Genomic DNA, 23,852 nt, shown 5'->3' with positions numbered 1-23,852 from the left:
GGGATTTGAATCCACACCTCTGACTAAGAAGTGGACATCCCACGAACTCAATAAATAAAATTCAAGGTATTCCTTCTCCCCAGGGGGTGGAAACCTGTGCTGAATGGAATGGCTGATCCAACAGTTGGTTATCCTGTCGTTCCAGTAAAGGGGCACAAAAGCAAACTGCAATCAGCATTTCTGCATCACTGAATCTTGCAAGCTTTCAGTTTCACGGACACTGAGTTACCTCTAGAAAAAGTGGCTCATTTCATTCGTATTGATCCTTGCTTGTTGGCAGAGTATTTAGCCAAGGAGAACATTGTAGCCAAAATCAATCTAATGCCTGCGTTGTTCACTCAAGAGTAACACGCAGCAAGTGGAGATTTGAAAATCCAGCTTTTGGGGCTGAATTCCTGACTGAGCTGAGATCAGGGCTAAACTTAGAATCCGATAAACCAGGCAGGAGTTTAGTTCTGGTCTGAGGGAGGATACCCAACAACTAGCATCTTGTGTACAAAGGGCTAAGGGGAGCATGAGTTAGGTGCAGGTACATCCAAAGTTGTCTCTCAACATTGTTGATGGACTTTATGTGAGGCACCTTTCCTTTTTCAGGGAGGCCATTACAATAGACAATAGGAGCTGGAGTAGGCCCTTCAGCCCGTCGAGCCAGCACCGCCATTTTATAGATCATGGCTGATCATTACCATCAGTACCCCTTTCCAGCCTTATCCCCATAACCCTTAACTCCTTTGTCCACTAGAGTCTTACCTAACTCTCTTTTGAACATCATCAGCGAATCTGCCTCTACCACCCTCTGTGGCAGAGCATTCCACAGATTCACACTTCTCTGGGTAAAAAAATGTTTTCTCATCTCCGTCCTTAAGGTCCTAGCCTGTATTCTTAAACTATGCCCTCTAGTCCTCGTCCCCCCCATCATTGGGAACAAGTAATCAGACTTCACGTTGTCTATCCCCCTGATAATTTTGTATACCTCAATCATGTCCCCCCTCATCCTTCTAAACTCCATCGGATACAAGTCCAGTTTTTCTAGCCTTTCAGCATATGTCAACCCCACCATCCCTGGAACTAACCTTCTAAATCTGCGCTGCGCACCCTCTATAGCTAGTATGTCCTTCCTCAAAATTGGAGACCAGAACTGGACGCAATACTCCAGGTGGTGTCTCACCAGGGCCCTGTACAACTGCAGAAGGGCGTCTCTGTTCCTATACTCCACTCCCCTCTTTACGAAAGCCAACATGCCATTTGCCTTCTTCACAGCTTTCTGAACCTGCATGTTAGCCTTCAGTGACCAGTGAATAAGTATACCCAGATCCATTTGCACCTCCCCACTCCCTAGCTTGTCTCCATTTAAATAATACTTAGCTTTCCTATTATTGCCCCCAAAATGGATAACCTCACATTTGCTCACATTGAACGTCATCTTCCATTCAGCAGCCCACTCCCCCAACCTGTCCAAGTCCCTCTGCATTTTGCTGACATCCTCCTCACACCCCACACCGCCACCCAGTTTAGTGTCATCTGCAAATTTGCTCATGTTATTAATAATCCCCTCATCCAAATCATTTACATAAATTACAAACAACTGAGGACCCAATACCAATCCCTGCAGCACTCCACTCGTCACATCCTGCCATCCCGAAAAAGACCCGCTTACTCCAACCCTTTGTTTCCTATTTCTTAACCAATTTCCTATCCATGTCAGCACCTTACCTCTAATACCATGCTCCCTGATCTTTCCCACTAGTCTCCCGTGCGGAACCTTATCAAAGGCCTTCTGGAAGTCCAAATACACCACATCCACTGGCTCTCCCAAGTCCACCCTCTTTGACACATCCTCGAAAAATTCCAGAAGGTTAGTCAAGCATGACTTACCCTTAAGGAATCCATGCTGACTAGCCCTTATACTATTATTTCTGCCTAAGTGTTCTGCTATTACTCCTTTTATGATAGATTCCAATATCTCCCCCACCACTCAGGCTGACCGGTCTATAATTTCCCGTTTTCTCCCTCCCTCCCTTCTTAAAAATCGGCACCACATCAGCCACTCTCCAATCCTCAGGGACCTCCCCGGAATCTATGGAACTTTGGAAAATGTCGACCAGTGCCTCCACAATTTCCATAGCCACCTCTTTAAGCACCCTAGGATGCAGCCCATCAGGCCCTGGGGATTTATCAGCCCTCAATCCCAACAATTTACTCATAACCTCCTGCTTCTGGATCCGGATATCCATTAGATCCCCTACCTCCCCAGTAAAGTTCCCCAAGTCTCTTGGTACCGCATGACCACTACCCCCTAACTGACTATAACCTATATCCTCCTTGGTGAAGACAGTTGCAAAGTATTTGTTAAATTCCTCTGCCATCTCCTTGTTTCCGGTAATAATTTCACCCTTGCCCATTTTCAAAGGGCCAATTTTAGACCGAACCAATTTCTTCCTCTTCACATACTTAAAAAAGCTTTTGCTATCCTCCTCAATATTATCTGCTAATTTCCTCTCGTACTTCATTTTCCCGTCTCTTATGGCTTTCTTAGTTACCCTCTGATGTTCTTTGAAGGTTTCCCAATCCTCTAATTTCCCACTCCGCTTCGCTATCTTATAATTACTCCCTTTGGACTTGATAATGCACTTGATTTCATTAGTTAGCCACGGCTGCCATTTGCATCTCCTAGAGACTTTCCTCCACTTTGGAATAAATTTGTCCTGAATCCTTTGAAAAATGTCCAAAAATACCTGCCATTTTTCCCCAGTTGTCCTCCCAGCTAGTGTATCTTTCCATTTTATTTTGGCTAGCTCCTCCCTCATAGCTGCATAATCCCCTTTATTTAACTGCAGTACAGATGCTTCTGACTTCCTTTCTTTTTCCCTTTCTAATTGCAGCTCAAAAGTAACCATACCATGGTCACTATTCCCTAATGGCTCCCCTACATCGAGGTCACTTATTAACTCTGCGTCGCTGCACAGCACCAAGTCCAGAATCGACTTCCCCCTGGTAGGTTCCTCCACTAGCTGCTCCAAGAAAGTATCTCGTAGACATTCAATAAACTCACTCTCTTGTGTTCCTGCCCCCGTCTGATTATCCCAGTCCACCTTCATGTTGAAGTCCCCCATAACTACCGTATTTCTACCACTTTGACGTGCCACTCTTAATTCCTGATTTATACTTCTACCGATATCTGAGCTACTTTACGGAGGCCTGTAAATGACCCCCATTATGGTCCTCATGCCTTTGCAATTTCTTAATTCTATCCAAACAGACTCTACCCCACCTGTTTCAATGTCTTTCCTTTCAAACGCCTGAATTTCATTTCTTACCAACAGAGCTACCCCACCTCCTCTTCCTAACTTTCTGTCTTTTCTATAGGACGTGTACCCGGGAACATTTATTTCCCAATCCTGCCCTTCCTGCAGCCATGTCTCCGTTACTCCGACAATGTCATAACCTCCCATTGCCATTTGCGCCTCAAGCTCATCCATTTTATTCCTTACACTCCGTGCGTTCATACACAATACCTTGATACCATATCTCCTTTCTCCCTCCACCTTTGTTCTCGATGCACTTGCCCCTACTCTCCTATCACTTTTAGTTCCCTTTTTCCTTATTGTTTCACTGTCTAATGGAACCACCCCTTTATTCACTCTCCTATCTGCTTCCCTATCAGTCCTGTTCTCTTCCCCCTGCCAAGTTAGTTTAAATCAAATCTGACAGCATTATTAAACCTAACTGCCAGTATATTGGCCCCTGTTGCATTCAGGTGTAAACCATCCCTCCTGTAGAAGTCTTGTCTTCCCCAGAAGAGATCCCAATGGTCAATGAACCTGAATCCCTGCACTCTGCACCATTCCTTCAGCCACACATTTAACCTCCTGATTTTATTATTTTTGCCCCCACCCACGCTCAGCACAGGTAGCAGCCCCGAGATTACAATCCTGGAGGTCTTGCTTCTTAACCTCCTTCCGAGCTCACGGTAGTCCCTCTGCCTCTGATCAAAAAGACAGGATAGCATCTGAACGTTAAACTTTAAACTGAATTTCCCACCAATTATACTGGACAATGGAAATTTGGCTTCCTGAAAACTTTTGGGTGCATTCTATGGATTTTGGGCTGCTGATCACAAAATCGCCTTAAAATTTTCCTTTACCTACCATTTTTTAAATATAACCTCTTTTTGTGATTTCCTGTCATATTTTAAGTCAACTTCAAGCAGATAAACCATGAAGTGCAGTGTATCATTGAATATTCATTTTCTGCATTTGCACTGGGCCTTCTTCCCTTGCCGATCTTGGTGCCTGTAGCGCGTCGAATGACTCAAAGACTTGTTGACTCAAACCAAGGCTTTTATTAGCAAAAGTCTTATTAGCAAAAGCATATTACATTGAGGTTGACCAGTCCAGACTGACCTGGATCTGGTTAGGAGCATCCCTTTATGACCTGCCAGTAGGCGTGGCTACGGCTCTCAGCCAATCACTACTACTATATGTAAATATATACAAATAGATATATTGGTGATAGTATCCTGTACTATATCACAGTGCTGAACAAGGTTAAAGGTTTCATCAGGACATTGTGACCATGGAATAGGGCAACTGGAAGCCATCGATGCTGGCCAACTATTGTTGCACACTGACACGAGAGGCTTCGGCAGCAAAATCTTTTTAGGTCCATTGATGTGATTAAACATGCTAAATTCCATAAAAGTTAACTTGATGTTTCTCCAAGTTCCAATGTGATACAGCAAATCTGAAATTATCTTTGTGTTCAGCTTGACGTTGTGTATCATTGTCCCCCATTTTTTTTTTAGGAATCAAAGCTTTTGAAAAGAAATTGTTGTCCAGTGTTACACCTCACACATTGCTTTAGGAAGATAGGATACAAAACCAAGCTTCAAGTGACATACTACTATGGGAAGTAAATATATTTTGGGGATTTGGAGATCAGGCATTTAGTGAGGATTAATAAAATGCAATATTGGTGGCAAGGATTAGAAAGCCGAGTAATTGGTCCTGTTTCATGTTCCAGTGTGTCTCTAATGTAACTCATTTAAATTGCTTCAGGAATGCTAAAATAAGACAATGATCTTTTTGCACCCTGAAGTGAAAATGCCAAAGATTTGCCTGAAAACCCTTTTGATTGTGTTGAAACAAATATCAACCTGACCAAATCACATTTCTTGAACTCCTTGCTCTTTCTCCCATCTCTAATAAAATTTCCTGGTTGAAAATTGGAGTTTAGATATGCAATAATAAAAACACAGATAATCAAAAACTGGCAGAGGTTTTATGTTGCCAAGGCTGCCTTGACTGTGGAATTAATACAATGTTCCAACAAAATAAATCCCATATTAACGTGCGCATATTTTTGTATTGTTATACACATAAATGAAAAGCAGCAAACCTTGAGCCAGATGGATTTTTTAGTTCTTATGCGGGAAGTTTGACATTCACAGAAGGTGCCATGCATACTTCAGAATTAATAAACTCAAATAACACATGGTTGAGAATGTCTTAATGAGAATCAGCTGGTATATCGTTGAAGCAGAGCTCAGTATTAATATGGAAACCACATGGTGTACCCTAAGGGATCAGTTTCCTCAGTTGGTTCTCAACTGAGGGGTAAAAGAGTTCAAAAGTTTTGAAAGCCACTTTGTTTCCATTTTCCTCGTGCATGTGGTTTGTAGAAGTACAATCGTGGGCTCAGATGACTTCCATATATTTTTCCAACTTCATGGAGAGTATGGACATGCTGTGCATCATTGAACAGAGGGTGTGACTCAGTCAAAGTGGTCAACACTAAATGAAAAGCAAGAGAAATCTGCAATCCTTCATGACCTTCTGTTCTTATAACTGCACTTAGAAAATATTTTTGGATTCTCCCTGACACAGTCTGCAAAAGCATCTCAGAACCTCTTTTAGACCTCGTATTTCCTGCTTCACAATGCTCTGCATTCATTATACACCTCAAGGGATTCTTCAAGCCTGTCTGGCTGTATCTAATATATGCCTCCTTTTTCTTTTTGCTCTGTGCTTCCATATCCCTTGTTTACCAGGGTCCCTTTACCTTGCCATTCCTGCCCTTTACCCTCCTGGGAACATGTTTGTCCTGGACCCACACTTCTGCAATTTCCCATTGTTCTGTACCTATCCACACTCTAAGCCAGTGGTTCTCAACCTTTCTCCTTCCATTCAGATACTACTTTAAGTAATCCCGAAGCCATAAGTGCTCTGTGATTGGTAAGGGGTTGCTTAAGGTGGTATGTGAGTGGGAAGGTTGAGAATCACTGATCTAGAAATTGTTACTGAAATATTTTGCTTGAGAAAAATTGTCATTGGCCCATTTTCTTTGAGAGTTATGAAACGTGTCAATTAGGGATGATTAAAAAGAGGTTTTCACACTTTTTCTTCCCACTCACATCCCACCTTAAGCAATCCCTTACTAATCAGAGCACCAATGGCATAAGGATTACTTAAAGTGGGATGTGAGTGGAAAGGAAAAGGTTGAGAACCACTTTAAGCTCATCTACTTTCTCCATTCTTGAAATTTCCTCCCTAGAAAATAAATTCTGACCATCTGCCTATCCATGTCTCTCATACTTTTATGAACTTTCATGATGTTGTCCCTCAGCCTCCGATACTCCAGAATAAATATTCCAAATTTGTCCAAACTCTCCTCGTAGCTAATCCTCTTCTGACGAGCCTCTTCTGTACTTTCTCCACATCCTTCTTGCAATGCAGTGACTAGAACCACATGCAATACTCCAGATGTGTCCTAATCAAAGTTTTATACAGCTGCAACGGGATTAACCTTCATACTCACACCCTGAGTGATGAAAGTAAGTGTGCTGCACACCTTCTCTATCACCCTATCTGCTTGTGTGGCTTCTTCAGGGAGCTATGGACTTGGACCACAAGATCCCTCTGTGCATCAATGCTCCTGAGGGTCCTGCCATTTACTATCTACTACTCCCTTCCACTTGACTTCCAAACTGCAACACTCACACTTGTCTGGATTTATCTCCACCTCCATTTCTCCACCCATATCTTCTCTTAAATAAGCTTTTAGTGCATCTAAAACAGGTGATCTGTTCTTTAATAAAGGTTACAAACTCTGTTTTTTTCAACAACATTGTGTTAAATCTCCATCTATAAGATGATTGTACTACTTCTGAACTTACACAAGAAAAAAAAATAAAGAATGGTCCGATATAACCCTACTTTTATATTCCACCTGTAATACTCTTCCTTGTAAATGTGCCGATACTAAAAAAAAAATCTATTCTGGAAAATGAATCATGTCGAGACGAATAAAAGGAAAACTCCTTCTCCGTAGGATTGACCCTTCTTCAAATATTCACCAAGTTTAAGTCTTTCATCAAGGCCCCAATTTGTATCACCATCTTTGATCTATCTAATAAAGGATCCAGAACACTATTGAAATCTCCCTCAACTAAAATATTTTCATTAGCCTGATTTAACAACAAAAAAGCATCAGAAATAAAACGCTCATCATCTATGTTAGATGCATAAACATTAAGCAAAGTCCAAGATTCAGCAAAAATTTTATAATTCACCCTTAAAACCCTCCCAGCATTTCCTTCCATATATTGTAATTCAAAGGGGAAATTCTTATGAGTTAAAATCGCTACACCTCTTGTCTTGGAATTAAATGAAGAAAAAAACACATGACCAACCGAATCTCTCTTTAATTTGAGATGTTCTTTTTCAGTCAAATGTGTTTCTTGCAAAAAAGCAATATCAATTTTCATTTTCTTAATAGAAGCCAGAACTAGTTTTCGCTTAATCAGATTATTTAACCCCTGAACATTAAAAGTTGCAAATTTCAGATTAGACATCCCCTACAAATTAACAATGTAAACACTCACTATAAATCGCTCCGCTTATAATATCTTAAAATCACTATCCCTCCCCTAAATATATTTTTTTTAATTTAAAAAACTTACAAAACAAAATTTTTTATTAACCCCCCAAAAAAAACTACCCAAATGTAGTAACACCCTAAAAAAAACTGGGTGTGGTAAACCCCACTAGTGGCAGATGACTATCAAAGATTTCAGTGCCATCCACCCCACCAGCCAGAAATATATTATTCACATCAACATAATCAAATATAATAAATCTATTCAACCCATTGACTCCAATCCCAATGATTGTTCTGGGTATTCAATGTCAATAAACTTGTCCGTGAACTACTCTTTGCAGATGATGCCGCTTTAGTTGCCCATTCAGAGCCAGCTCTTCAGCGCTTGACGTCCTGCTTTGCGGAAACTGCCAAAATGTTTGGCCTGGAAGTCAGCCTGAAGAAAACTGAGGTCCTCCATCAGCCAGCTCCCCACCATGACTACCAGCCCCCCCACATCTCCATCGGGCACACAAAACTCAAAACGGTCAACCAGTTTACCTATCTCGGCTGCACCATTTCATCAGATGCAAGGATCGACAATGAGATAGACAACAGACTCGCCAAGGCAAATAGCGCCTTTGGAAGACTACACAAAAGAGTCTGGAAAAACAACCAACTGAAAAACCTCACAAAGATAAGCGTATACAGAGCCGTTGTCATACCCACACTCCTGTTCGGCTCCGAATCATGGGTCCTCTACCGGCACCACCTACGGCTCCTAGAACGCTTCCACCAGCGTTGTCTCCGCTCCATCCTCAACATCCATTGGAGCGCTCACACCCCTAACGTCGAGGTACTCGAGATGGCAGAGGTCGACAGCATCGAGTCCACGCTGCTGAAGATCCAGCTGCGCTGGATGGGTCACGTCTCCAGAATGGAGGACCATCGCCTTCCCAAGATCGTATTATATGGCGAGCTCTCCACTGGCCACCGTGACAGAGGTGCACCAAAGAAAAGGTACAAGGACTGCCTAAAGAAATCTCTTGGTGCCTGCCACATTGACCACCGCCAGTGGGCTGATAACGCCTCAAACCGTGCATCTTGGCGCCTCACAGTTTGGCGGGCAGCAGCCTCCTTTGAAGAAGACCGCAGAGCCCACCTCACTGACAAAAGGCAAAGGAGGAAAAACCCAACACCCAACCCCAACCAACCAATTTTCCCTTGCAACCGCTGCAATCGTGTCTGCCTGTCCCGCATCGGACTGGTCAGCCACAAACGAGCCTGCAGCTGACGTGGACTTTTTACCCCCTCCATAAATCTTCGTCCGCGAAGCCAAGCCAAAGAAGACTTTGAGTTCTCATTTCTTTCTTTCCATTCTTCCCATTCTTCCCATTCCCTTTGCCATTTCCATTTCTATTTGCCTTCCTTTTACGCGACAGCGGCAAGAATCGACCATTTCCTCATAACTCTGATAGTGAATTTGCAAAAATTAATGCATCATGGTCAATTTCAAAAAATTGAGATTGAAAATTACCATAAAAGACTTTTAACACTGCAGGGTAACAAAAAGCAAGTTTGTAACCCTTCCGCCACAACACTTCTTTAGCCGAATTGAATTCCCGACGTCGCCTAATAATCTCTGTTATTTTGAACCATCATTGGAGTTTGACTTTGTCGTGCCTTCTGCACCACCAACCGTAGTATAATTTCTCTGTCCTGATATTTCAGACAACGGATTAAGACCGCCTGTGGCAGTTGTCCCGGAAGTGGTTTCCTCTGCAATGCTCTATGTGCCCGGTCCAACTCTAGGCCTTCCGAGGAAAAACTCCTTGCCCAACATCTCAGGAATCCATTTCTTAAAATTTTTTATTGGATCGGAACTGTCAATATCTTCTGGAAGACCCACAATCTTCACATTATTTCTTCGGCTTTGATTTTTCAGTGAATCAATTTTTTTCACTAATTCCTTCTTCTGAATTCCCCAATCCACAAAAGAATCTTCCACTTTCTCCATTTTTCCCTTATATTGTTCAATTTGATATTTACATTCAAAAAAAGCTGTTTCAATTTTTAAAAAAATTTCTTGCACTGTATCCACTGATTTGATACATTTATTAACATCAATCTTAACTGCAGTCATATCTTCAGACATAGTATTCGTTTTAGTTGTCACTTCCAAAAATCCTTGAGTCATTTGTTTAAACATATTTTCCATTTGATAAGCAATCCCTTCCAAAACAGCACACATAGACTCTTTTCCAGATTCCAGTGCCTTCTTTTGAGGCCTACCTTCTCTAGTCTCCACTTCCAGTTGCTCCTGCATGCTGCCCAGTAGAGGTAAGTCTTCTTCCTCTTCAAATGTCATCGGTCCCTTTCCGGTGCGGCTGCGGGTGTGAACACCCCCCACAGCTGATCCAACAGCTCCCAAACCCTAGAGGCACCACGCATGCCCGGTAAGGCCAGGGACTGTGCAGGTGCGTCTTCCGACGCCACTCTGCACGTCCCCGGCCCACCCGATGGCAGCGCGGGCTCACGAGCTCCTCTCTCGGCCGGGTCGTCCATGTGCCCGGCATCACAGGCGCACAGTTCGGCACCAACTGAGCTCTTCGTCAAGCCGGCGCCATCTTGCGAAGGCAGGATCAGCGCCGGCATCATACTCAGCCGGGCAGGGTTCCTCTGTGCCTTGGGAATTCCCAAAGTCGACTCCATGGCTTCAGTTAAGCAGGTAGGCCTCAATTCTTCAGCACTCTTAAAAGGTAGTTTCTTCTGCAATTGAGTTTTCGGTTTTTTTTTTACATTAGTAGCCATTATAACCCACTAATTTTCCAAAAAATAAAAGTACAATTTTTAATCACTTCTATAAATTTTCAAAACAGGTACTTTAAAAAGCTCACTGAGGAAGGGTGGGACCGCACATCTGTCCTCTACGCCATCTTACCACGCCCCCCCCTCCACCCATATCTCCGAAGATGATTTTTAGCCACCATAGTCCCCACTCTGTGTTTGCTCCTCTGATTATCTCTTAGTTTATTGACTTTGGAAATGATTTCCCCTCTCCATAATGTTTCCCATAAATTTTATTCTATTGCATTTATGATGGAACCTGTTACCTGTGCAAGTTCCTAATTAACTATGAACTTTGTCTGAGAACTTCTTTATCTTGCACTCTTCTGTCCTGGTTTTGGTTGCAGAACAAATGAGTTAGCCATTTACTTGCCAGATTATAGGTCCCTGTGTTCATTATCACTGGATACATTCGAAAAAGCAGAAGTATTTTTCATCGTTTCCAAGCTTACCAAACAGAAGTGAATAATTAAATTAGCACGCCAGTGATTCCATCAGCTGTTCCATCCGAGCAGATCTGTCAGCTCTAATAACATGAACAGACAGCCTGCCTGTAAAGGACATGTAGTGAAATGATTCAGCTTCAGATTCCTGCTCAATTTTTATTCCCTGCCAAAGTCTCCATTACGATGAGACCCTGAGGAATGTTTTTGTTCAGCGCTTCTAGTGCCCTGGCTAAAGTTCATCCCTCAATCAAAGAAATCATTTCCATTTTCATTTATTTTGTTATTTCTGAACTTTTCTGTGTACTCTGCTTGTCACCGAATATGCACATCGTTCATTTGATGTGCATCCTTTCTATCTCTGGATCTTGAGTTGAACTGAATATCTAACATTAGATGGGGCCACGAAATCACTATTTTTATTTAATTTTAGAATTCTTGGAAAAGTCATTACCTCTAAAGCCTTCTCTAAAGCTTTCATCTCAGACCTGTGGTAGATAAAAGTGTTCACTTAATCAGGATTATATGTGTTTCTTGAGAGGCTAAAGTGGCAATTTAGAACGGTCATTTAGGAGATCAATTCATTCAGAAGCTTTATCTTCTGCTCATAATGTAACTTGCTGCAGATCATGTCGTTCATTTTCAGGAAGCTGTTCTGTTGGGGCCTACTTCATGGCACCTTCTTCTCTTCTTTGGCTTGGCTTCGCGGACGAAGATTTATGGAGGGGTAGTGTCCACGTCAGCTGCAGGCTCGTTTGTGGCTGACAAGTCCGAAGCGGGACAGGCAGACACGGTTGCAGCGGTTGCAAGGGAAAATTGGTGGGTTGGGGTTGGGTGTTGGGTTTTTCCTCCTTTGTCTTTTGTCAGTGAGGTGAGCTCTGCGGTCTTCTTCCAAGGAGGTTGCTGCCCGCCAAACTGTGAGGCGCCAAGATGCACGGTTGGAGGCGAGATCAGCCCACTGGCGGGGGTCAATGTGGCAGGCACCAAGAGATTTCTTTAGGCAGTCCTTGTCTTTCTTTGGCTTGGCTTCGCGGACGAAGATTTATGGAGGGGGTAAAAGTCCACGTCAGCTGCAGGCTCGTTTGTGGCTGACAAGTCCGATGCGGGACAGGCAGACACGGTTGCAGCGGCTGCAGGGGAAAATTGGTTGGTTGGGGTTGGGTGTTGGGTTTTTCCTCCTTTGCCTTTTGTCAGTGAGGTGGGCTCTGCGGTCTTCTTCAAAGGAGGTTGCTGCCCGCCAAACTGTGAGGCGCCAAGATGCACGGTTTGAGGCGATATCAGCCCACTGGCGGTGGTCAATGTGGCAGGCACCAAGAGATTTCTTTAGGCAGTCCTTGTACCTTTTCTTTGGTGCACCTCTGTCACGGTGGCCAGTGGAGAGCTCGCCATATAACACGATCTTGGGAAGGCGATGGTCCTCCATTCTGGAGACGTGACCCATCCAGCGCAGCTGGATCTTCAGCAGCGTGGACTCGATGCTGTCGACCTCTGCCATCTCGAGTACTTCGACGCTAGGGATGAAAGCGCTCCAATGGATGTTGAGGATGGAGCGGAGACAACGCTGGTGGAAGCGTTCTAGGAGCCGTAGGTGATGCCGGTAGAGGACCCATGATTCGGAGCCGAACAGGAGTGTAGGTATGACAACGGCTCTGTATACGCTTATCTTTGTGAGGTTTTTCAGTTGGTTGTTTTTCCAGACTCTTTTGTGTAGTCTTCCAAAGGCGCTATTTGCCTTGGCGAGTCTGTTGTCTATCTCATTGTCGATCCTTGCATCTGATGAAATGGTGCAGCCGAGATAGGTAAACTGGTTGACCGTTTTGAGTTTTGTGTGCCCGATGGAGATGTGGGGGGGCTGGTAGTCATGGTGGGGAGCTGGCTGATGGAGGACCTCAGTTTTCTTCAGGCTGACTTCCAGGCCAAACATTTTGGCAGTTTCCGCAAAGCAGGACGTCAAGCGCTGAAGAGCTGGCTCTGAATGGGCAACTAAAGCGGCATCGTCTGCAAAGAGTAGTTCATGGACAAGTTTCTCTTGTGTCTTGGTGTGAGCTTGCAGGCGCCTCAGATTGAAGAGACTGCCATCCGTGCGGTACCGGATGTAAACAGCGTCTTCATTGTTGGGGTCTTTCATGGCTTGGTTCAGCATCATGCTGAAGAAGATTGAAAAGAGGGTTGGTGCGAGAACTCAGCCTTGCTTCACGCCATTGTTAATGGAGAAGGGTTCAGAGAGCTCATTGCTGTATCTGACCCGACCTTGTTGGTTTTCGTGCAGTTGGATAATCATGTTGAGGAACTTTGGGGCAGTCCTTGTACTTCTTCTTTGGTGCACCTCTGTCTCGGTGGCCAGTGGAGAGCTCACCATATAACACGATCATGGGAAGGCAATGGTCCTCCATTCTGGAGACGTGACCTACCAAGTAACAAACTTTTTTGTTCAATAATTTAAAAGCCATGTGGTCAATTACCAGCAATCTTGTCTAAATTTAGATATTGTATAGACTATGTAATGTTGATATATGGATGACTTTGAATATTATTGTAGAGCTCGTCGAAAGAATCAAAGACTTGTTGATCCAAACCAAGGCTTTTATTAGCAAAAGACAGGAGCTCTTCACAGGTGGCTGACCAGTCCGGAATGATCCGACCTGGCTAGGGACACAACCCTTTAAGGCCCAGACAATAGGCGTGGCTTAGCTCTCAGCCAATCGCTGTAAGCACAGTCCAGATACAGTAACTATATACACTAAGTACATTGGTGATAGATCGGTACAATCACAATTATGCAAAGTATTTTTAAGGTGAAGTAAATCAAAGTAAACCATAAATGTAAAATATGCTTAAATACATTTTATCAATCATTTCCTTTTGGTCATTGCAGTGAAAAGAATTTGAAAATATGCTTGTTGGCATGGTAAATGAGAACAGCTCAAACTTAAGTCAAAACATTTCTATAGCAGGATACTTAATTGCATATTTCATGAAGCCCATTAATTTCTTTGTCATATGTTTTATCCAGCCAAAACTGTTTGCAACATTATCAATCTGCCCACAATATTTGAGCTCCTACTCCTGTTGCCATTTTTTGGAGATGTTTTGGTTGGTGAGAAAATGCGTGTAATGCCTACCACCCTGTCAGCCCCAGACTGCTTTTTACAGTTCACAAGAGCAGACCACTCAGCCCCTTCAGATTTGCTCACTATGGTCATGGTTGAGATGTGCTACCTTCAACTCCCCTTCTGTACTATGACCCTCTGCCTCTCCATCTTTCAAATATTTACCGATCTGCTGAAAAATAACTCCTGATTTGGCTGGCCTGGCCCAACTGAATTCTTGAGATTCGGCACCAGCGGAGAGAAGAAATTTCTGTGCACCTCAGATTTAAACAGCTGAGGTCCTTAATGTCTCTATGTGGCACTTCATCAAATGCCTTTTGGAAATAAAAATACCCACGTTTCCACTCCATCAACTCTCCGTAATTCCTAAAGAATTATAGCAATTCTGTCAAAGGTATTTTAGCTATCATAAAGTTATGTGGTCTCAGTCTGATTACATTTGACTTTCCTAAATGATTAATTATTTCCTCTTTGATTATTGGCTTCAACATTTTGCTAGCAATAGATATTAAACCAACTGGCCTGTAGATCCTTGTCTTATGTTTCCCCCCTTTTTGAACTATTTTCTGGTGTCCCCCTCAACTCAGGATTCCATTTCAGCCAATGGGTCCATTGTCCCTGCAGCCTCTTCCTTTAACAACTCTGGGGGCAGGCAATTTCTCCACCTCTCATCTCTGGGTTTCTCTCAAGGCTTTATTGCTACAGATTTGGAATTTTACATGTTCCTCCTTGTATTTTGAAATAAGACCTTCAATGCAGTAACAAAATTATTCTTTGTCACACCTCCCCTAACAGTAAGAACAGCAGTTTGCAGATATTTGAAATGCCTTTCTTTAATTGAGCAGGGTGTACTGGGTGGGAATTTGGCAGTTAGCGCTGGTATGGAGTGGTCAAGGTTCGAACATGGTGTCAGAAAATGCGGAAGGGCCTCTCATAGGAACTCATGGGAAATACGCTTCCTCCTTCAGTGCCCATGTAGTGTTTCAAAGGCACTGACCCAAGTCCAATTGTTCATGTCTCCTTTTGACTGCTATTATATCTAAGCCGGAGATACCCATCCCACACCAGTTAAACATAAATCTGTGGTACGATTTTAGGTACGTGATCTCATTAGTATTTACTGTAAATCTTGGGTCTACCCCAGAGAGTTTGAAAGTGGAAGTTGCATTGGGGTTTGGTTTCTAGTGTTGTTGATGTTTTGTCCCTGGGGTTAAAATTGTCCCCTTGAGACTGTAAAATCAGAAAATATCGGAGCAGAAATACGCCATTCAGCCCATCAAGTCTACTGCACCATTCAATCATGAGCTGATCTATTTTCCCACTCAGCCCCACTCCCTGGACTTTTCCCCATAGCCTTTATGCCCTGGCTAATCAAGAACCGATCAATCTTTATCTTGAATACACCTAATGACCTGGCCTCCACAATTGTCCATGGCAGTAAATTCCACAGATTCACCACCCTCTGACAAAAGAAATTTATTTGTATTTCCATCACAGTGATTGCTTGATCTTGATCACATTGCTACACTGTAGTTAAATATGAATAGGAGTTAACTTTCTCTGTGTGGGTTGGAATACACTCAATTTTCTGTCCAGCCTTTTGATCCGTTCAATTCTTAAAGAGTACCATGCAGTGTTACAACTACAAAGCCACTATTTTCTCAGGTCAATGTCCCTGAGAACATCTGGAAAAGGAGACCTCAAGAAAAAGATTATTATGAATTTAGATGGGCCAGAGATGTTTAGTTAGGTTCAGTGCCAGGTGGCATCAACATTGACCTCTAATTTCCAGTAACCTCCCCCGTTGTTTTCTCCACCAATTCTCCCCCTCCCCCACCTTTGTTTTCCTTTACCTCTTGGGCCCCATGGCCTCCTCTTCTCTTTTCCCTCCCCCTCCCTCTCGACCTGCCCGTCACCCACACCTTACTTTCACCATCTCCCCAAACCCTTCCTTTCCACCTTCCTATCAGAGTGCATCTTCCCCACCCCTCTTCTACCTATCACTTTTTGCCTTCCCACCTGTATTTACCCATCACCTGCCAGCATGTGTCTCTCCCCAACCCCACATTTTTATTCGGGAATCTACCCATGAATCTACCCATCATCTGCTCTTCGTGACTATTACCTTCCACAGATGCTGCGTGACCTGTTGAGTTCCTCCAACACTTTATCTGGCATCTGCAATCTCCCTTTTTTGCCTTCATTTTTCTCCTTTCAGCAGTCTGCTGTCTCGTCTCTTCCTGTGGCTTTATGTCCATTGTGTGGCACCTTCTAAATGATGCCAAAAGCCCACCACAGAATTCCTGTGCATCTTAACCTTTTCAAAGGCAGAGCAGGATGGCATAAGACTGGTCTGACTAAACTTCTGAATATTGCAGTGCAGAAGAAGGCTGTTTCATCCATTGAATCGGAGGAAGCAATGTGGTTCATAAACTTTTCCCCTTCAAGAGGAGTATTACAGATTATCTGAATTTGATGCAATTCAGTTGATGGGGTATAATTTCTGTTGGTATGCCATTACAAATATAAAACCCTGATGCATACAAGGATATGTGCAGGATATCTCTATTCCTATGTTCCCCCTTCTGCCAACAACATGGGCATAAATATTCCTTTGTAGGCTCCCTGCTGCTTCACTCCTCCTGCAGCCTTCCTGGAGCCTCAGCTGATTGTCTGCATGTTTGATTAATCTTTAAAACCTCCCTTCGAAGCAGAGATTTTACTAAAACAGGAGTATGTGAACGAGTTAAATAATCTATAGACGGGCCAGTAGAGGCTTAGCTCCAATGATTCAGGTTCAGTTCTGACCTGTGGTTCTGTCTGTGTGGACTTTGTACATCCTTCCTGTCACTGGGTGCTCTGGTTCTGCCCATGTCGGATGAGTAAGTAAACTGCCTAGTGTGTATGTGTTTGTAAATGTATGAGCGCAAGTGTGTGCTCACGCGTGGTAAAATCAGGGGGTGCTGATGAGAATATTAAAATAATTTTAGAAATGGGATGAAGGTAAGATTAGAGTAAATAGGTGATTGATTGCTGGCATGGATTCAATGGGCCCAAGGGCCCGTTTCCTCTCTCTCAATGACTCGAGGACAAAGACAAAATATTGTTGATGTGAGGAATTAGAAACAAGGCCAGATAATGCTGAAGACTCTTGATGAAATGCCACCAAGCTGTCTCTTCTCAGCCCAATAGTCCCTGACATACCCAGTGCCTCAACTGGTTTCCACTCAAGGTGCACATTTAAGTTTTGAGCAAAGAACTCTTTTTCCATTGTTTAATCTCTCATTGTGGTGAGCTGTTAGACAGAATCAGACACACACAAGGTAAAGACTGTACAACAGGCTTTAATCCACAAAGACTTCCACAGAGCCAGGCTGGCTGTGGCTGCAGCAACTCTGAGTGAGGCCTCAGGAGGCCGGCACAGGCTTATGTCTCGGAGGGTGATTGACACCCGACCTGGAGGGACTTGATCCATTCAGGCCAACTAATTGACAGCCGGCCAGGTGTTGTCCTGTCCCTTTGCACTCCTGCGGTATAGAGGTTGCCCCCTGCAGTAGGCCGGTGGTGTACCACCACATTCAGCCCCTTCTTTAAAATTGTCCCGGGGTGGAGGTGGGGGGGTGGTGGTGCAATAACAAGGAATCGCACCCACTATGCATATACAATATTTACAGGTTGAGACAATTCGATGGCCGCCCAGGTCTCTGTGAGTGACCGTTGTAGGACTGGCTCCTGGTCACTGGTCAGAGGGGAAGTGGGGGGGCTGGTGGCAGGGGTGTGTGTGGCTGATGTGGTGCCACGTGGAGGGGTGGCCAGGGGAGCAGGGGTCGATGTATGCGGGTCGTATTGGATGGATGAGGGGTCGGGTTCATCTCCTAAGGCTGAAGCGGGCCCCTGGTGGTCAAGGAGGCCCTGCGTGCCCCATAGCTGCCTGGGGATGGGGATGTATGCCCGGTCAGTGTCATCCTGGGTTGGAGGGTGGCGTGGTGTCATGAGTGCTTCTGCTGGTGCCAGGTCCCTGGTTGAGACGGTGTCCTCCCTGCCACTGCCGAACCTAACGTAAGCGTAGTTATGATTTGCATGTAGGAGGAAAATCTGCTCCACCAGAGCTTCGGCCTTGTGTGTCCATACATGCTTACGCAGAAGCACCGGTCCTGGGGACGTGAGCCATGCTGGGAGTGACATTCCTGTCGCTGACCTACTGGGGAATGAGAACAGACATTCGTGAGCGGACTCGTTGGTAGCCGTGCACAGCAGTGACCGAATGGCATAGAGCGCCTCAGGCAGGGTGTCCTGCCAGTACTCAACAACCCACCCTTTTGACCTGAGACCAAGGAGGACTGCCTTCCAGACCACCCCATTCTCGCGTTCCACTTGCTCGTTGCCTCTCGGGTTATAGCTTGTCATGCGTCTGGTCGCAATGCCCCTCGCCATCAGGTACTGGCACAGCTCGTTGCTCATGAAACTAGACCCTCGGTCGCTGTGGAGGAAGGCGGGGTAACCAAACATGGTGAAAATCTGCCCCAAGGCCCTGATGACGGTGGCCGTGGAGGTGTCCAGAACAGAAATGGCGAAAGGTAAGCGTAAGTACTCGTCCACTACCGTGAGGAAGTAGACGTTTCAGTTCGTGGAAGGCAGGGGCCCTTTGAAGTCCATGGCGAGACGCTAGAAAGGCTGAGTAGTCTTTACAATGTGTGCCTGGGGTGGGGAGGGGGCCCGGAAGAAGCAGACACTCCGCACAGACCCGACAGGCCTCGGTCATGTCCCTGACATCCCTGATGATGTACGGCAGATTTCGGGACTTAACAAATTGGCACAACCCGGTGACGCCTGGATGGCAGAGGGACTCATGCAATGCCTGCAACCTGTCATCAAGCATAGACACGCAGGTGCGAAAGAGGGCATCAGGGGAGTCGTCAAACTTCCCAGGGCGGTACTGGATGTCGTAGCTGTAGGTTGCCAGCTCGATTCTCCAGCGCAGGATCTTGTCTTTCTTGATCTTGCTCTTGTGGGTAATGTTAAACATGAACACCACGGCCTGCTGGTCTGTGAGGAGAGTGAATCTCCTGCCGGCCAGGTAGTGGCGCCAGTGGCGGACCGCTTCCACAATCGCCTGGGCCTCCTTTTCAATGGCGGAGTGCCCTAGCTCGGAGCCATGGAGGGTCCTGGAGAAGAAGGAGATGGGGCGCCTGCCTTGGTTGAGGGTATTAGCGAAGGCCACCTTGGAGGCATCGCTCTCCACCTGGAAGGGGGTGTCCTCATCCAAAGCCTGCACGTGGCGTCCGCGATGTCTTGCCTGATGCGGGTGAAAGCTGCCTGTGCCTCAGGTGGGAAGGAAAAAGTTGTGGCTTGGGCCAGTGGGTAAACCTTGTCGGAGAAGTGAGGGACCCACTGCGAGTAATAAGAGAACAGGCCCAGGCACCTGCGGAGGGCCTTTAGCGTGGGGGGGAGGGGTAACTCCTTAAATGGGCGCATCCTTTCCGGATCTGAGCCAACGACTCTATGGGCCACGAGGTACCACAGGATGGTAAGGCAGGTGGTGCTAAGCACACATTTCTCCTTGTTGTAAGTGAGGTTCAGCTTCGCGGCTGTCTGGGGGAATTTTTCCAGGTTAGCATCGTGGTCCTGCTGGTCACAGCCGCAGATAGTGGCATTATCCAGATATGGGAATGTCACCTTCAGCCGAATGTCTACCATGCGATCTTTCTCCCGCTGGAAGACGGAGACCCCGTTTGTGACCCCAAAATGAACCTGGCGGAACTGGTACAGGCGCCCGTCCGCCTCAAAGGCGGTGTAGGGCTTGTCCTTTAGGTGGATAGGGATTTGGTGATACGCCAACTTCAGGTCAATTGTGGAGAAATTCCGGTAGCGGGCTATCTCATTGACTATGTCGGCAATCCTCGGCAGGGGGTAGACATCCAGCTGGGTGTACCGATTAATGGTATGGCTGTAATCCACGACCATCCTCGGCTTACATCCCCCTTTGACCACCAGGACTTGGGCTCTCCAAGGGCTGTTATTGGGCTCTATAACACCTTCCGCCATGAGTCGCCGCACCTCCGCCTTGATGAAGTCCCTGTCTGCAGCACAATAGCGCCTACTTCTGGCAGCGATCGGCTTGCAGCCTAGAACAAGATGTGGAAAGAGCGCCGATGGGGTGATGCGGAGTGTGTAGAGGCCGCAGGTTGGCCGGGGCTGGTAGGATGGCGTGCTGTGCAATGTGAGTGGAGGTTGGGGCCCCCCAAATGCAAGGGTGACACTCTGCAGCTGACACTGGAAATGCAGGCCCAGGAGGAGTGGTGCGCAGAGTTTGGGCATGACCAGGAGCCTGAATCCTGTGTAAGACTCCCCTCCCACCATTATATCGACCAAGCAGCACCCAAGGGTACCAACAGTCTTATCGTTGGTGGCGAGGGCGATCGAGCAGATGGTGGGGTGGACCTTTAACCTTAGGGAGTGGGCCACGCTCGGGTGAATGAAGCTCTCGGTGCTGCCACTGTCCAACAGGTACTTTGTTACCTGCCCATTGACTCGCACGTCCATCATCGAGCGCCCGAGATCGTAGGGGATGTCCCTGGACAGCGTAGTGGCAGCCAGGACCATCTCGGAGTCAGATTCATCGCTATCCAGAGGGATGGGGAGCGTTGATAGGATGGCCTCGTCATCGCCCATATTGACCACGTCCACATCGGTTGTGAGGTGCAGCGTGCAATAGCCGATGGCCTCCGGAGGCGTGGGGAGCATTGGTAGGGTGGCCTGGTCATCACCCATGTTGACCATGTTGCCGTCGGTCGCTGGGTGCGGCGTGCAGTAGCTGATGGCACCTGGAGGTGTGGGGAGCGTCAGTAGGATGGCCTGGTCATCACCTGTGTTGACCATGTCATTCTCAATGTCGTCGGGGGTCCTTCATGTTGGACACTGCCTAGCTCAAAATGGTGGCGGCATGTGGGGGGCTGCTGTGTGGCTGGCCTCCTTCCCCAGCTGTGTCTGCTGCGCCAGGGGAAGTGATGTCATCACAGCTGGCAGCAGTGATGTCGTTACGTCAGCCAGAAGTGACGTCACACCGTGAGCTGATAGTGATGTAGCTATAGTTCTCAGTGAGTGGCGCCAGCAAGGGTGGGGGCTGGTGCAGATGCTTGGGGCACACGTTGTGACGGTCGCTGGTAGGGCCGGATATTGTGTGGTCGAAATCAGGGAAGGGGGAAGTCGTCGCGGGGACAATGGCGCCGCCCGGCACGCGCACGTGGGGGGGTCCGCAGGGGAGGTGGGGAGGTCATAGAGGGCAGCTGAGCTGCCGGCAAGTTTAGAGAGGCTCACTTTTGCAAAGTTGCCTTTCTTGCCACATCGGGAACAATACTGGTTCCTAGCTGGGCAGTTTTGGCGCAATCGTCAATTTGACCCACACCAGTACTTACTAGGGTGCTGGGCACCTGAGCAGTGATGTTCTCCTCCCCAGCTCGGCCTGAGGCTGCAGCTGCAGTGTGAGAGGGCCATGAGGGAGCCTGGGGGATCCTGGAATCAAAGGCTTCGACATGCAGGGCTGCTGCTTCCAGGGTTTGGACCACTTCCACAGTCCTGGTTAGGGCATAGATGTTGTCTTCTAGCAGCTTCTGCCGGATGGCCCTCAAGCGTAGCCCTCGGACGAAGGCATCCTGGATCAGCCTCTCGACCTCCTCTACACCTACCCCAGGGTTTAGCCAGACATGGTCGGGCCAACTCTTGCAAGTGTCCCAGGTAAGACTCAGCCGTCTCCCTGGGTTGCTGGGCTCAGGTGTTGAGGAGGTACCTTGCACAGACTACATTCATGGGGGGCTTGTACAAGTTCTTGAAAGTGTCCATTGCGCTCTTGTACATGGAGCAGCCTTTGGTTACCTGGAAGGCACGGGGACCCAGCTTTGACCGGAGTAGGACCAACCTCTTCCAATCGGAGTCCAGGATATTGCCCTCATGTGCCTCGATGATTGCCTCAACCGCATGCTGCAGATCTTGAAGCATGTCTGGGCTTCCGAGTGGCGTGGGTCAACTTCGAGGCTCCCTGCACACAGGACTTTTTCCATGGCAGCCGTGGGAAAATTTTGTGGATTAAATTGTGGTGCGCTGTTAGACAGAATCAAACACACACAAGGTAAAGACTGTACGACAGGCTTTAATCCACAAAGACTTTCACAGAGCCAGGCTGTCTGTGGCTGCAGCAACTCTGAGTGAGGCCTCGGGAGGCCGGCGCAGGCTTGTATACCGGAGGGTGATTGGCACCCGACCGGGTGGGGCTTGATCCTTTCAGGCTGACTGATTGACAGCCGGCCAGGTGTTGTCCTATCCCTTTACACTCCTGCAGGTACAGTGGTTGCCCCCTTCAGTCAGCCGATGGTATACCACCACACCGTGAAATAAAATCAGAAAATGCTGGAAATATTCATCAGATCAGACAGCATCTGTTGGAACACAGTGGGTGTGTTAACTTTTGCAATCCACAACCACAAGTCGTTTAAAAACTACTCCTCTTTGGGTAACCTTTTTGCCCCCTATAGGTATTACATTAATGATATCCAAGTAGATATTGTGGAGAAGTGGCTACAGAATCACATCATGTCATAGGGTCAGAATGCTGAAAAAAATTTCCCCTGGCAATAATCTTGCAAGAGAGGAATTGTTTTGCTTTGAGCCACATTTCTGGCTTGAGCATTAGATGAGACCAATTTGATCACACATTACATTTATACTTTCATGATAGGTGTCCTTCTAAGACTAAAGTACCCTGACTCTGGACTGACACTGGAACTTCAACACTGGTTCAGGGTAGAAAAATTATTCATCCCAGAAGTTATCTCAGAAGTCCTTCAACTAAAAAAAAAACTTGAAAAACTTGAAAAATGAACCATTTGTGATCTAGAGCTGCCATTCTCAATCTTTTTTCAGGCTATCATCCCTGTCGAACTTTGCTCAAAGTTTTTGGATCCCCCTTCCCTGCGAAGCAGTCAAGTTTAGTTTCTTTCATACTTATCTTCTACTAACTACAGAAAAAAACATAAAATATTTTATTATTCAGTCTGCTTAAATGTGCTCTGGCCCCCAGGGGGATCAAGATTCAATGTATTGTCAAGTCATATTACATGAAATTCCTTTTTGCTGGCTGCAAGGCAGATAGGTTCACCACTGGCAGGAATTGCCTCTTATGTTTCTTACAGTCAGAGAAGGAGAAGGAAAAGAGAGTCCCCTTTTGCTTTGGAATGTCTGCTTTGGAAATGGCTGACCTAGAGGGTTAGAATATTGCAAAATTCTACAGATAGTTTAAAACTTACATTGGTACAGATGTGTCTTTCATTTTTTTTAAGTTAATTGCATTTGGTTGACTAAAACAGGACATAAAATCAATAGACTTTTGGTCAAAAGAAACTTGTGGTTCAGTTGGTAGCAATTCTTGTGTAAGAAGGTTGTAAAATTAAGTTTAATTTCAGAGACCTGGGCACCAAAATCTAAGCTGGCATTCCCAGTGCCGTCCTGAATGTGTGCAATGATGTTGGAGGTTCACATTTCAGGTGAATAATTACACCAGGACCCCTTCAGTTCTCTCAAGTTCAGATAGAAGATATCAAGG

General features: G+C 46.0%; 1 protein-coding gene across 2 annotated transcripts in view; it reads left to right on the top strand.

The window, feature by feature from the left end:
* The window catches only part of rgs3a (regulator of G protein signaling 3a), a 162,029-nt gene that overhangs the window by 25,248 nt on the left and 112,929 nt on the right, over window positions 1-23,852 (top strand). The window lies entirely within an intron of this gene.

This window comes from Narcine bancroftii, chromosome 1 (assembly GCF_036971445.1).
Source record: "Narcine bancroftii isolate sNarBan1 chromosome 1, sNarBan1.hap1, whole genome shotgun sequence".
NCBI classification, from domain to species: Eukaryota; Metazoa; Chordata; class Chondrichthyes; order Torpediniformes; family Narcinidae; genus Narcine; species Narcine bancroftii.
The sequence above is the reverse complement of the archived record's forward strand: the minus strand, read 5'-3'. Positions and strand labels throughout refer to the sequence as shown.